This window comes from Eptesicus fuscus, chromosome 12 (assembly GCF_027574615.1).
Source record: "Eptesicus fuscus isolate TK198812 chromosome 12, DD_ASM_mEF_20220401, whole genome shotgun sequence".
Taxonomy (NCBI): domain Eukaryota; kingdom Metazoa; phylum Chordata; class Mammalia; order Chiroptera; family Vespertilionidae; genus Eptesicus; species Eptesicus fuscus.
In genome coordinates, this window is record NC_072484.1 from 65,246,346 (window position 1) to 65,258,923 (window position 12,578).

Here is a 12,578-nt window from a genome sequence, read left to right on the forward strand (position 1 = left end):
GCTTACGGAGTCCACTCATGTCTATAATGTTTCCCCAAGCTTTGTTTTGGAAATTTGGGGCACTTTGGCTTTGAAACATGTGTATAGAAGATTTTTAACATAAAAAGCCCTTCATGCATTGTTATTTTAAAATAAATGTTAAATTTTGTGCTTCTGGGGTTTTGTTTTCCACAGCGGAGTGGCTCATTCCCAGTCAGGAAATAAAGTCGGCAAAACAGCTGCAATAGTGAAAAGAGGGACCAGTGGCCATGGAGGAGAACCAATGAAAACCTCTGCTACTGTATGAAGTGAGGTTGTGGAAGAGGCAACCAACTTAAAGATACAAAATGCTAAGGTGTGAGACTTCCGTGCAGTGCTTCCTGGGGCTCAGAAAATTATAAACATGTTGGCAACACTTCATGTTAAACATATAAAATGTATTCTATGAAATGTAAACTATGCCTGGTTCTAAGTCTAATGAAAAGTCTGGTATTGGAGCTAAAGAAATTTAGATTTTTTTTTTTTTCCCTTGGAAAGCAGTAGCATGGTTTTTTGTTTTCTTTTTAATCCTCACCCGAGGATATTTTATCCATTGATTTTTAGAGAGAGTGGAAGGAAGGGAGGAGTGGGAGAGAGAAAAAAACATGGAGGTGAGAGAGACACATCAATTGGTTGCCTCCTGCACACATCCCGGTCCCCATAACCAAGATACTAGTACATGCCCTTGATCAGGAATCGAACCCAAGACCCTTCAGGCCATGGCCTGGCACTCTAATTTCTGAGTAAGCTGGCCAGAGCAATAACTTTTTAAAATTTCAACCCTGCTTTTATCTAGTTGTGTGACCATAGGCACTTAAATAATCTGAGTTGTCTTAGTTTCCTTGTTTGAAACAAACAAGCAAACAAAACAAAAAAACAAAACTCCCAAAACTGATAAATAAATTCAATTAGGTAGCAGGATATAAAATAAATGTCCAGAAATCAGCTATATTTCTATACACCAATAATGAACTATCAGAAAGGGAAACTAATAAAATAATCCTATTTGCAATTGCATAAAAAAAATAGCTAGGAATAAATTTAACCAAGGATATAAAAGACCTGTACTCGGTAAATTATAAGACACTGAAGAAAGAAATGAAAGAAGATACAAATAAGTGGAAGTATATTCCATGTTCATGGATAGGAAGAATTAACATCATTGAAATGTCCATACTACCCAAAGCACGCTACAGATTCAACACAATTCTGAACAAGATACCAATGGTGTATTTCACAGAACTAGAACAAATATGCCAAAAATTTATGTGAAACCACAAAACACCCTGAATAGCCACAGCAATCTTTAGAAAGAAGAACAAAGTGGAGAAATCACATTACCTGATATCAAACTATATTATGAGTCCATAGTCATCAAAACAGCATGGTACTGGCATAAAAATAGACAAATAGATCAATGGAACAGAATAGAGAGCCCAGAAATAAAACCACGAGTTTATGCTCAATTAATATTTGCAAAGGAGGCAAGAACATACAACGGAATAAAGTAAACGGTGTTGTGAATATTGAACAGATATGTACAAAAAAATGAAACTAGAGCACTTTCTTACACCATACACAAGAATAAATTCAAAACAGCCCTGGCCAGTTTGGCCCAGTGATTAGAGGGTTAGCCCATGGACTGAAGGGTCATCGGTTCGATTCCCGGTTAAGGGCACATACCTTAGTGTCAGGTTTGATCCCTGCCCCTGGTCCAGGAACGTATGAGAGGCAACCAATTGATGTGTTTCTTTCATGTCCATGTTTTTCTCTCCTCTCCTCTCCTCCCCTCCCCTCCCCTCTCCTCCCCTCTTCTCTCCTCTCCTCTTCTTCCACTCTGTCTGAAAATCAATGGGGAAAATATAACCTTGGGTGATGATTAAAAATAAATAAATAAATAATAAAATAACAAAGCAGATTATAGACTTAAATGTAAAACTTGAAACCATAAAAATCTTAGAAGAAAACATAGGCAGTAAAATCTAGGACATTTCTCATAACTATTTTTTCTGATATTTTTGCACAGCAAAGAAAACCATCAACAAAATGAAAAGACAATCCACCGAATGGGAGAACATATTCGCTAATGATACATTTAATAAGGAGTTAATATCCAAAATTTATAAAGAACTTATGAAACTCAACACCTAATAAATAAACAATCCAATTAAAAAATGGCCAAAAGACCTAAATAGGCACTTCTCCAAAGAAGACCTACAGATGGCTAACAGACATATGAAATGCAAATTAAAATCACAATGAGATATCCCCTCACAACTGTCAGAATAGCTATCTTACCTAATAATAGACAAACATGTAAATTGACCGTATCTCCGCTATGCCCACAGCCCATCAGAGTGAGTATGCAAATTAGAAGGCCAAAGATGGCGGCCGCCCAGCTGCTCCAGGCATGGAGTGGCCAGGCGGGGCAGGACACCTGCTATGAGAGGGAGGGCAGGGGGCAAAGGGATCTACAGGAGCGGAGTGCTGCAGCAAAGACAAGACTGCAGACTCCGGAGTCTGCAGCTAAGACGAAGACGGCAGACTCTGGCCGGAGTCTGCAGTGAAGATGAAGACGGCAGACTCTGGCCTGAGTCTGCAGCAAAGATGAAGAAGGCAGACTCTGACCGGAGCAAAGGCCTGGGTCCCAGGTGCCAGAGGAAAACTGGTGCTGGAAGCCAAGGGAAGGAAGGCCTATTGCACGAATCTCTTCATGCAACGGGCCTCTAGTTATCAATAATTCAACAAACAACAGTGTTATCAAGGATGTGGAGAAATGAACGCTCATGCACTGTTGGTGGAAATGCAGATTGGTGCAGCCAGTGTTAAAAGCAATACCGAGTTTCCTCAAAAATTGAAAATGGAACTGCCCTACGACCCAGTAATTCCACTTCTGGGAATATAGCTGAAGAAACCCAGAGCACTCATTTAAAAGAATATATGCAACCCAATGTTCATTGCAGTATTATTTACAATAGACAAGATTTGGAAGCAATCTAATTGTGCATCAGTAAATGAGTGGTATATTTACCCAATTGAATACTACTTGGCTATAAAAAAGAAGGAAATCTCACCTTTTGTGACAGCATGGATGGACCTGAAGAGTATTGTGCTAAGTGAAATAAGCCCAGACAGAGAAAGACAAGTACCATGTGATTTCACTTATATGTGGGATCTAATGAACAAAATAAGCAAACATACACAATAGAAACAGACTCATAGATACAGAAAACAGACTAACAGCTGTCAGAGGGGTGGTGAGTTTGGGGGCTGGGTGCAAAAAGTGAAGGAATTAAGCAAAAATAAATATCAAAACTCATAGACACGATTAACGGTATGGTGATTACAAGAGGCAAAGGGGTTGTGGGAGGTAGAAGAGGGTAGAGGGGGATAAATGGTGATGGAAGGAAACTTGACTTTGGGTGAACACAATACAATATACAGATGATGCAGTATAGAATTGTACACTTGAAACTTTTATGATTTTATTAACCAATGTTACCTAATGAATTCAACAAAAAGAAAAAGAAACATGTGAGCAGAGATGCCCGAGCTGACTCACAGACCTGAAGTGAGAAGCAGAGGTGTTCCAGCCACCACAACCTGAAGCTCGTCACCCAGCTGAGCCTGAATCAGACCAACGCAAGGCAACCTGTGATGATAAATGAATACTGTTTGAAGTAACAGAAGCTTGACGTCGCTGTTACACAGCAGCAGTGTTATCACTGAGAACTGATACATGTCAGAATTTAGTTTGTGAGTGCTGGTGTCCCTGGCACAACCTTCAGGTGTCGCAGTAAAAGGACAACCTACTTTCTGGCTTGGGCCATGCCCCTGTCCGGCTCAGGCTGGTATTTCTCCTCCCACAGCCACTTAATGCTGACGGCAGAATTCTGCCTCTGGAGTAGCCCCATGAAGGATATGGGCTTCTGGTATTTTCCCAATTTTCTTGTCCCTTACCACCCTTTGACTCTAGAATATCTACATCTTTTTCACACTTACCACGGTGTTGAAGACTCAGGAGTTTCTTGATATCTATTATTTGAATAAATCAATCAATGGCTGCATTAGAAGGTCATTTTCTGAAAGTGTCATGTGAGTTTAAAAGTCCACCTTTTTATCTAATGCACTTAAGTACACCATTGATATTAAGAATAAATAAGCAAAAGTATATTTTTCAGCCCAACAGCATGGCTCAGTGGTTGAGCATAGACCTGTGAACCAGGAGGTCACTGTTCGATTCCCAGTCAGGGCACATGCCTGGGTTGCGGGCTCGATCTCCAGTGTGGGGCATGCAGGAGGCAGCCGCTCAATGATACTCTCTCATCAATGATGTTTCTATCTCAGTCCCTCTCCCTTCCTCTCTGAAATAAATACAAATATATTTTTAAAATTATATTTTCAGTGGAATTTGATTTTGATTGCATTTCATTTTAAAATGACAAAAAGGGGTTACATGCTAACCTGACTAACTCAGGGAAGGCCTGCTTGGCAGCCTTGCAAACTCAAGAGACCTAAAGTAACCACAAAGGATGGTCTGAAATTAAAACCTTTTAATTAAAAAACAGTTTATAGTAGTCATGTCCTAGGCCAGTATCTTCCCTGACAAAGATCAACTTCCATCTTTACTGAGCCTATTGTCTTTTTTGCACCTAAGATAACATCCCTGTGAAATGTCAGGGTAACTTGTAACTTCCCTTTTTCTGGACCCCTCAGGGCACAACAAATAGCGCCAGGGCACAAACCACAAATTCCCTCATTGTTAGTTATCTTGTTAACTATCCTGTACCCACCTATGTAAAAGAAGTACGGTAGGTCCTCCGTAAGGTTAAGTCGGAGATTCGTTCCTACGGCGCGACGTAACGTGATTTTCGCCGTAAGTCGTAACCCACCTACATAAGCACCTACGTCAAATACACAGCAGTAATGAAGTGAAACAGTAAAACAATTTAAAAGAAAGGTAACAGCCAAAACCGGTTTGGCTCAGTGGATAGAGCGTCGGCCTGTGGACTGGAAGGTCCCAGGTTTGATTCCGGTCAAGGGCATGTACGTTGGTTGCGGGCACATCCCCAGTGGGGGGTGTGCAGGAGGCAGCTGGTCGATGTTTCTCTCTCATCGACGTTTCTAGCTCTCTATCCCTCTCCCTTCCTCCCTGTAAAAATCAATAAAATATATATATATAAAAGAAAGGTAACAATTCCTGAGCTTTACTTGTGGTAAATAATAATAAAAAACATAAAGCACATATGTACATACGTCGAAATGACGGAACTTTTTTTTTTTTTTAATTTTTTTTATTGATTTCAGAGAGGAAGGGAGAGGGAGAGAAAGATAGAAACATCAATGATGAGAGAGAATCATGGATTGGCTGCCTCCTGCACACCCCACACTGGGGATGGAGCCCACAACCCAGGCATGTGCCCTGACTGGGATTCGAACTGTGACCTCCTGGTTCACAGGTCGACGCTCAACCACTGAGCCACGCCAGCCGGGCGGAACTTTTTTTTTTAATAAATAAATGGGAGATGGCGACATAACCACGAAATGACGTATGAACCTGAGAACTGCCTGTATGTGTCTATCATTTTACTTTCTATCCAATCCCAGAGGTTCTCCTCCCCCACCCTTTGCTTTCTCCCACCTCCCTATCTATCATCAATGCATTTCATGTAACCCCTTACATCTCCACCTTTGATGGTAATTTACAAAAACAGGTGAAAAACCACCATTCCCTGGAGCATTATCCCAATATGTAGAGATTCTGCTTCCTGGCAATTGTCGACAGTTTGGCTCAAATAAACTCACAAAAATTCTTTACAGATTTGAATGCCTTCTTACGTTAACAGACACATGGTTTAGTGGGGGCTGGGGAGACTCTGTGACAAAAGAGAAAGTAAAATTCCATTAATTAAATCTCCTCTAGCCCTTCCAAAACTGGTGCTAAGGGAAACCTGCTTGGCTTAAAAGAAACTTGTCCTTTGTACTAATATATCTGCTTAATCACTCAGAAAACTAAAACTGAATTCTTCCCTGCGGTACTCCTCAGAACTTTTAATATGCTAATGCACATTGTAAACTCCCCTCTCTGGGGAATTAGTATGCAGCATATCCTCAGCCAACTTGGCCCTGGAACCCGGAGAACTTTTTGTGCTTCGGGCATTTGTATGATTATCAACCCAGGGAACACAGTTTGAGAAATTCTGCTCCTTCCCAGTGACCTACAAAGTAATGAATCATTCTGTCAGTTACACAGTTACACTTAAATCCCACCTGACTGGCCCTAAATTGACTTCCCCTGGTTGGTAACCTTTTTATGGTTACAGCACATTTAAAGGGAATGAGAGGATGGGGGCAGCGGGTGGGAAAGAAAGCCACTACACAGGTCAGAAATGATTACAATGAAAAGACTTCTTCAGCTGAACTAAGCTTCACAGGTCTACAAAAGAGTCCGTGGTCATCTCACTATTCCCCTTCAACACTGTGTCTTTGAGTAGAACTAGTGCCTGGCCCCACACACCTAAGGGAAAGCCAGGAGCATTCCAGCAAGCGCTGGTATGTTGGGTACAGGCTGAGGTCACAGGACATCCTTTAACTCGTTGGTAATAAGCTGTATCTTGTTCTCACAAACGGAGCATTGCTGTGGCTGCAGATAGACCCGCTTGAAGTAAAAGAAATTCACACAAGTTCAAAACTTAATAGCACACACGTCCTCAGAAGTCACAGTGTTGCCGCAAGCTCCCCACACACCAGAGGGAAACAGCTGAGTCAATCAAGACAAATGACATAGCACCAAAAATCCCTGGTGAGTAAATGATATTCAAACAGATCACTGTTTTTTATCTAATGAATTTTGTTTGATTTAGAGTTAGTTCCAAACAAGCAAAACCAAGAATAAAAAAAGCACCTTTAGCCACCTTGGTCCTGGGGATGCAAAGTGGCCACTTGCTAAATATGATAAGCTCCGGGGAGGCCTCCATGGCAGCCTTACAAACTCAGAGACCTAAACTAACCACAAATGGTCTGAAATTAAACCATTTTAACTAAACGCAGTTTATGGTGGGTAGTCGTTCTAGACTGGTATCCTGCCTGACAAACGTCAATCTTTACCCTTAACTGAGCCTGTCTGTTGTCTTTTTGCATATCATTGTAATGTCTAAGTCATTTTCTTTTTCTGGACTCCTCAAATCACAGGCACGGCTCTGCAGAGACCACAAATCCCCTAGTTGTCACTGAGTTAATTGTTGACTGTTAACTATCCTGCACCACCTAACTAAAAGAAGTATGTGTCTATCATTTTACTTTTTATCCACTTATTTAGTTTTTGTGATTCTAAGTAAAATTTCAAAGCAGTTTTCTTGGAAACTTGACAAAATGATTCTAAAATTGAAGTACAAAAATGGATGTATAGGGATAGTCAAGAAAATTTTGAAAGAAAAAGACAAATTTACCCTAGTGTGAGTTAAAGGATAGTTTAAAGCTATAGGACTTAAAGTAGAATGTTACTGAGATAGGTTAAACAGACAGCCCAGTAGGAAAAAAGAGAGTGAAGAAATGGAAAAAAGTAAATAAGGAAATTTGGTATAGGAGAAAGTTAGAATTTCAAATAAGAAAACTCCAGATGGAGTATTTAATAAGTGGGATTGGAACAACTAGCTCAACACTTGGAAAAAATAAAACAATCTAATGAACAAAATAAACTGATGAACACAATAGAACCAGAAGCATGGATACATGGAACAGGTTAGCAGGTGCCCGAGGGTTGGGGGATGACTGGATAAAGGAGATGAAGGGATTAACTAAAGAACATATATGCATACCCCATGGACACGGACAATAATTTTGTGAAGGCCATGGCAGAGGAGGGGGAGGTGGGAGGAGGTGGGCAAAGGATGAAGAAAAGAAGGACACCTGCAATTATGTCAACATTAAAACTTTTTAATAAAAAAATAAATATTAAAGGGTCTTTTTAAGAAGAAGAAGAAGAAGCAAAAAAAAGATTAAAAACATGAATAACAAAATTATAAAGTGCCAATAAATACATATAATAACAACAATTTGGAAGATGAGGAAGCAAAAACACCCAATCAGAAAAGAAAAAAGAATCCAAAAATATGAAGATAGTGTAAGGAGCCTTTGGGACAACTTCAAGTATAACAACATTTGCATTATGGGGGTGCCAGGAGGAGAAGAGAGAGAGAGAGCAAGATATTGAAAACATATTTGAAGAAATAATGACAGAAAACTTCCCCTACCTGGTGAAAGAAATAGACTTGCAAATCCAGAAAGCACAGAAAGTCTCAAACAAGAGGAACCCAAAGAGGCCCACACCAAGACACATCATAATTGAAATGCCACAGGTTAAAGACAAAGAGAGAATCTTAAAAGCAGCAAGAGAATAGCAGTTAGTTACCTACAAGGGGGCAAGAAATATTCAAAGTGGTGAATAGTAAGGACCTACAACCAAGATTACTTTACCCAGCAAAGCTATCATTTAGAATTGAAGGTCAGATAAAGAGCTTCACAGACAAGAAAAAACTAAAGGAGTTCATCACCACCAAACCAGTATTATAAAATATTGAAAGACATTCTTTAAGAAGAGGAAGAAGGAGAAGGAGAAGGAGAAGGAGAAGAAGGAGGAGAAAGAAGAAGAAGAAAAGAAGAAGAAGAAGAAGAAGAAGACAATAAATACATATCTATGAACAATTGAATCTAAAAATCAAAATAAATGAACAAGAAATCTAATGAACAAAATAAACTGATGAATAAAATAGAACCAGAGGCATGGATACATGGAACAGACTGACAAATCTCAGAGGGGAAGGGGGGAGGGGGCGGGAAGAGATTAATCAAATAACTTATATGCATATATGCATTACCTATGGGCACAGACAACAGGGTGGTGAAGGCCTGGGGCAGGTGGGAACTGGGTGGAGAGGGGCAATGGGGGAAAATGGGGGAACGTGTTCTCAACAATAAAGATTTAAAATAAATAAAATAGTCCTTAAATATAAATTTAAAAAAAGAATAGTCCTGGGGATATAAAGTAAAACATAGGGTGTACAATCAATAATCTATAATAATAAAAGCGTAATATTCTAATTAGACCGGACATTCTTCTGGATGTCCTTCCAGTCCACCTTCCAGACGAGGCCGGGGCTGCGAGGGAAGCCAGTGCCGGCAGCGGGGGCAAGGAAGGCCTACTTTTGCATGAATTTCGTGCATTGGGCCTCTAGTATTATAGTAACTATGTACAGTGTCAAATGGGTACTAGATTTATTGGGGCGATCACTTAATAAGTTATATAATGTGCAATCACTGGGTTGTACACCTGATATGATATTGTATATGAACTATATTTAAAAAATAAAATTATTTTTAAAAAATAACAATTGGGTTATGAATAATCAGAGCTTGGTTTGTGCCTTTATACAGACTTAAAGCTTCTGTCTTACCATATTCTTAATTTATCCTGAGGTCCTCTTCTGCCCAACCAGTGTTTCCCAGGTGTCTCTGGGTCTATTTTTTTTTATCATCAGTTTTATGTTGTTCATTAGATTCCACATATGAGTGAGATCATGTGATACTTATCTTTCTCTGCCTGGCTTATTTCGCTTAGCATAATGCTCTCCAGGTCCATCCATGCTGTTGCAAATGGTAAGAGTTCTTTCTTTTTTACAGATTAAACGGATAGCTTTGTCATTTTTAAAAATCTGACTTCCAGATTGTCTTTAAAAATGTGCCCTCGCCCCCTCCTGGCGGATCTTCAGTGGCCCTGGCACGCGGGTGACTCCCGCAGCAGAGCGGCCTCGGGAGCTGGAGAGTGGGGTGGGGAACCAGGGTGCGAAGCCCTCCGCGGGCGCAGAGCGGCTCCAGGCTTGGGGGGCGTGGTCCCCCGCCGCCTGGGGCACGGAGCAGGCCTGCAGCTGTCACCTCAGAGGACCTGCCTGCGCCTCCCTCCTCCTCTGCCCTCCGCAGGGCGCGTACCTGGTCCGCTGCCATCCTGAGCGGCCTATTTATTCCGACGGCCGGCCGCACAGGCCCATATTAGGCCGTGCCGGTCAGTCAGGCCCGGCGCCAGCCGCCTGCGCCCTCGGCCCGCGCCCTCCAGACGGCGGAGCGCCCTGACAGCCACCAGGCCGGCGGCCTCTGCGGAGCCAGCGGGGCCATAGCCCAGGCGTAAGTAACGGAGTGCGGGGGCACGGGGGCGTCTAGAGCCCCTCTTGGTGTAGCGCTGCCCTTGCGTTGCCCTGGGGCCAGCTCTGGCCAGCAGGGCTCAGCTCAGCAGTGGCCTCCTCCCCAGACCACCTCCACCCGGCCCGGCTCTCCTCCCGCTTCCTGTCACATTATGCAGTTTGGTAGCCTTCATGGTGCCGTCATTCTCTGAACTATGAACTACTTGATCATTTGCCTCCCTTACTGGTCTGTACGCTCCAGAAAGGTAGAAGCAAGCCGTCACTCTGTTCCAGGGTGTCTCGCTAGAACCCTGAAGAGTGCCGGGCACTTTAAAAATTTTCCATAAACATTAATTATCCCCGGGCAACTCTCTTAACTTTAAAGCCAGGAATATAATTGCCCTGCATTTCCTCCCCCCTACACTCCCCCCCAGGATTCTTTAGCAGAACTAATGAGCTATAAAGCATCTTAAAGCTCTTTAAAAAGTATAAAGCGTGGTGAGAATGCAAAACATTGTGAACTCCTCAAGGAAAGAAGAAGCCTGTCTTATACTCCTGGCCTTTATTAAACGCCTAATGTGGGGACGATTATTCCTATTAAATGAATCAGGCATGTGTCCATACCAGTGGGAGACTCAGAGTGCAAATGGTAAGAGTTCTTTCTTTTTTACAGATTAAACGGATAGCTTTGTCATTTTTAAAAATCTGACTTCCAAGATTCTCTTTAAAAATGTGCCACCTCTCAGGTGGCACATCTAATCACGTGCACTACCCTAGATGCACTCTACAATATAGCAATAGTGGGCCCTTAATTCCCATGGACTACTCAAGTCCTGCACATTGTTGTTGCCATGGGAATTAAGGGCCCACTGTTGCTATATTGTCCATTATTTTCTCTTTTTTAAAAAAATATATTTTGTTGTTGTTGTTTTAAATATATTTTTATTGATTTCAGAGAGGAAGAGAGAGGGAGAAAGAGATAGAAACATCAATGATGAGAGAGAATCATTGATTGGCTGCCTCCTGCACGCTCCCTACTGGGGATCGAGCCTGCAACCCAGACATGTGCCCTTAACCAGAATCGAACCCGAGACCCTTCAGTCCACAGGCCGATGCTCCATCCACTGAGCCAAACCAGCAAGGGCTAAAAATGTTTTTATCGATTTTCAGAGAGGAAGGGAGAGGGAGAGAGTAAGAGAAACCTCTATGAGAGTGGAACATAGACCTAGCATGCCCCCTATCAGGGATTGAGCACAACCCAGTCATGTGCCCTGACTGGAGTCAGATAGAACTGGGTTCAAGACTCAGTTCTTGCACCTGTGTAATGTGGCCATTTAATGAAAAGAGGTAAACTCAGAAGAGTGTCTTAGTGTTGTTGCCTCCTATTAAGGAGAAATGATGATAAGTAGACGTTTCTATGGTTCTTTTTACTTGATGTAATAATAGAAAGTATAATAATATAACAAAAGTGGAATTTTGTAAAATATAGAGTTGAAAGTACCTTACTCAACCTTTTCTCGATATTTTTACATATGCCACATATACTCATAAGGACTCTTGAGTGCCAGTAATAGCAGTATCAGTTCAAACTAGCTTAAACAAGAAAGGGAATGGCTTGTCCCTCAAAACTGAAAAATACAGATATAAGGCATGTTTCAAACTCCATTGCTCTGGATTCTCTGCTTCTCCCCCATATTTCCCAGGTACTGGCTTATGACAATATGGCTGCAGCAGTTCCAGACCTCTCATCTATATAGCACATGGACACCCCCAGCCATTGAACCAGAGACCTGAGCTACACCCTGATTAGGCCAGTCTCAGATCTTACACCCAGCCCTGAATCAGTCACAGTGGTGAGGGAGATGGGAGTCAATCCCATCCCAATTTCACCAAATGAAGGCAAGTTGGATGCTTGGGGAAACCCAACATTGTCCACTATAAAGTTGTTGATAAGATATTATGTATAATGTGTTTATAAGAAAACAAGCAGAAAATGGGCTAGTTATTGTCCATTCTTAACCTCTCTTTGAAACTAATGCCATCTGTGTTTTTATTAAAATAGCCCTATTCCAAAATGTTTGACAAGGTTGGTTTGGTTCCTGCCTTAAAGATATGAAATCCACCCAGCTGGTGTGGCTCAGTGGTTGAGAATTGACCTATGAACCAGGTCACCTATTGAGATCATAGTTCAATTCCTGGTCAGGGCACATGCCTGGGTTTTGGGCTCGATCCTGGTTGGGGGGAGGGAGTGGGAGAGAGAGCTTGCAGGAGGCAGCCAATCGATGATTCTCTCTCATCATTGATGTTTCTATCTCTCTATCCCTCTCCTTTCCTCCCTCTGAAGTCAATAAAAACATTTTTTATAAAAAGATATGAAATCCTATGGGT